The sequence below is a fragment of the Solanum dulcamara genome, chromosome 5 (genome assembly GCF_947179165.1).
Source record: "Solanum dulcamara chromosome 5, daSolDulc1.2, whole genome shotgun sequence".
Taxonomy (NCBI): domain Eukaryota; kingdom Viridiplantae; phylum Streptophyta; class Magnoliopsida; order Solanales; family Solanaceae; genus Solanum; species Solanum dulcamara.
The window spans coordinates 40,531,655-40,535,293 of NC_077241.1; the positions used below are offsets into that span (position 1 = coordinate 40,531,655).

Consider the following 3,639-nt stretch of genomic DNA (forward strand, 5'->3'; position numbering starts at 1 on the left):
ACAGAACTCCAAGTGGCTTAAAGGGCACTATATGAACAAACTTTAGCGCTACTCAGTAGCCAACCCTAATAAATGGGTGCGTACAAAAAGGGGTGAATACAATAAAAGGATTTAAACTAAAATGACCAAAAAGGGACATGGTCATAGTGGAACTAAAGATCTACCCCTATACCGATTGCAAGATAACAGAGTAAAGGGCAGGGCAACACATAAAGACTAGTGAGACGATGCTAAGATAAATTTTGGGCTAAGTTGAGTGCCCTGCACATTATTGCAAGGATTGCCATGAAACGCGACATGGGGACTTCCCAAGGAGGTCACCCATCCCAGTACTTCTCTCGCCCTAGCACGCTTAACTTTAAAATTCTGATGGAACTTAATACATTAGTGCTGTTATGATCATGTGAGATGGAAAAATCTGAACTAGTGACGGGGGAATGATATGATATTATGTACCCAGAGTATTATAAGATACGTTAAGTCAATTGTAATAAGGTCTTAAGGGAAACCAGTAGGATTAATTAATTACCAACTGATGGCGCACTTAAATGCCACAGTTCTTCGACATAGTACCAATTAATGATAGGCAAACGACCGAATGGCTATATGGGCCAGTGGGGGAGGGAATTTCGACACCACTTGGCAGCCAACTCTAAGGATTAAAAAGCAAAACCCAAAAGGTAAGGGTACTAGTTGATATAATTTACGGAAGCCAGGAAGTAATACGCGAGGTCGAAAATCCCACAATATGACCAGGGCTACAAGACTCACTTCGTACTCCAGCGCCAGATGACTCTGGAGGGAATGTTACTTGTGGATTAATGATATTAGCCCCTGCTCCTTCAATCAAAGCCTACCTACTCAGTCGAGAAGGTGTAAAATTATAGGGTAAAAGAATGGTAGGACCTTACGGAGTCCCCATAGCTATTATCCTAGAAGAAGGAGCCCAAGTTACAGTTAAATACCGAGGATCAGTCCGCGAAGCAACTGGGAAGACAAATAAGTCTTCGTACACTACTTTACCCTCAAACCTGATGAACAGATTAAAGCGTACCATTTAAACGTTAGAAGATATGTCATGAACTGGTGTTGTTAACTTCAAATGTAGCTGGGCTGATAATATATCACTTATCAAGTTGCCTACAATAATAATTACTACTCTAGTATCCCAATGGCCCCGTACAAGACTAGTAGCGCAAGACGTGTAAGTCCCCTATTGGATGGGTCGATGTTAGAAAGACTAAGCTAAAAAGGCCTCGACATAATTAGGCAAACTATTGACTAAAAGCCCAGAGTCGGCAGAAATGATATATAGATAATTGCTATCGACATACAGAGTTTAAATTGATGATGGGATGTTCATAACAGGGTCACCCAGAAAAGGAAACTTAACCCAAAATATATTAGACCGTATCAAGTTGCTCGTAAGGTGGGCAAAGTGGCCGGTGAGTTGAGCTTACCACTTTATTTGGAAACTATACGCCCAATCCATCAGATAGGGATGCTTCACAAGGGTACTAATGAGCCACCTAGGGTATGTTCCATAGATGATGTCTAGGAAATGGAATCCTGCGAGGACCAACCTATCGCCATCTTAGATCGGCAAATTGGAAGATTGTAGACTAAAGATGCCTGCCATCAAGATACTGTGTAAAAACCAAAACCAGAAAAGGGGATGACCTGAGAAATTCAAGAAGACATAAAACACAAGTATTCGTACCCATTCATAATGTCTACAGGTAACCCCAACTCCTGAAACTCGTATACTAAGTATTTGGATAGAAATATGTGCTATGGAAATAGCAAAGAATCTCCCTACAAATAGTATAAAGTCTTAAGGGGAGTTTTATTTAACATTCGGGGATGAATGTTCTAATGGGGGGAAGGATGTTACACCCCACACTTTTAAACTCGAAATGTCTCTTAAGTTCCTTAGACATTATCATGTGAGCCGGATAAGTTATGACATCATCAAATGACTCTAAGAAAAGAAGAGTGCAATACCCCATCTGAGGGAAGGTTGGAAATAGAGTCATAAGATAGCCGAAAGGAATTGAAGGCCAAGAAATGAGTCGTAGGACTCGATTTACCTACGTAAGCTACTAATTTAGAAGTCTTATACACTTGAGCTACTTAAGGACATACCAAGCCTATGTAACAAGGATTATACGGGTTCTTAAAATAAGACGAGATTACGAACCCACGAGGAAGAGAAAAAGATGACACGTGGCAGCCTAGGAAGGTGACATGTGGCAGCACCTCAAGCAAGCAGGTGAACCACCTGCTTGGGGTCAAGTAGGTGACCCACCTGCTTGGGGGAGGTAGACCCCACTGCCATGTGGCAGCACCCTATTGGCAGCATGCATACGTGGCCCAATAAGGGCTAGACACATGTCACCCTATGGGGATGACATGTGTCACCTCCAAAGACACCCTATACAAGTATGTTAAGTGACTAAGGAATTCATTCCTTATCTTAAAACTTAGCCAAAAGCTGAAAAAGTTTGAGAGAAAAGGAACATAGCTACTGATGGCTCCTTTTCAAGGTAAGTTCTAATTTTCCTCTGTGAATTAATTATCTACGGTGTTCATCAACCACATGGATATGTATATATGTATCTTACGATGTCTACGGAATTAATTCTTCAGCTTGGAACTTGAGAGGACGTTGAAAGAACAAAGAGAGAAAATGTTAAGAACTAGTTAACAAACCCATTTTTGAATGGGACTGTTGTTAGTAATATTGGTATAACTTCTTGTTTATAGCTTCATTTCAAGTGATTCAATATGTTTTGGAAAGGTATTTAATAGTTATAGAACTTTAATTTAGCCTTTAAAATCCAATTTTGCTTTTATCTTCTCGAAAAAGGGTAATGAAGTATAAAGGAGGTACTGCCCAGATTTTAGTTTTGAAAATCCTACACGGACTGCTGTTGGTATTTTGGGCATATCTTTTTGTAAAGAATTGATGTAGGGGTGATTCAAAATTTTATGTGACCCTAAGACACATGTATATAACTTTCATTGGACATAAATCCTGTTTAACTCAATTACTCCTTCGAAACGAAGCGACAATGCAAGACATTAAGCTGTCCAGAATTCACGTTTTGATAGATTTGAGTGAGTTGTTTGGGGTTTGTATTGTGTAATGTTGGTGTGAATTGCTTGTATATATGTTGCAAGTTGTTGTTGTTAGTTGGCTGTAGTTATTAGGGGTATGATTGGAAATTTGGATAGGGCACGTTATAGGGGAGGTGCTGCCCAATTTTCGTTAACACCTTAACTAATTAAATGACTAGTCGAGGAAATAGATTCCATGAATACTAAGGTGAAACTAAAGGTGCTGGAAAGTCCAGAGTGGTTGATATTCATATTACTTCTATGTTGAATAGGTTCATAGTACGACGAGGTGAACGGGATAAAGAGTAACTCATAAAAGGTATGTAAAGCTTTCTCTTGGCATGTTTTGGTATAAGTACGTACAACTATCTTTCTTTTCGTTTGGAAAGTCTTAGACTTAAGTGAATTGTATGTGGAATATGGAGATAATTCCATTCCCAGAACTCCAGGCACGCCTCATAATCCCTAACTATAGTTAGGTGTTGACACCCCTACAAGAATTGAGCATTGCCTATTAAG

General features: G+C 39.7%; 1 pseudogene; it reads right to left on the reverse strand.

The window, feature by feature from the left end:
* Positions 1 to 287: 287 nt before the first annotated feature.
* LOC129890933 (5S ribosomal RNA) lies at positions 288 to 407 on the reverse strand (annotated as a pseudogene).
* Positions 408 to 3,639: the final 3,232 nt, after the last annotated feature.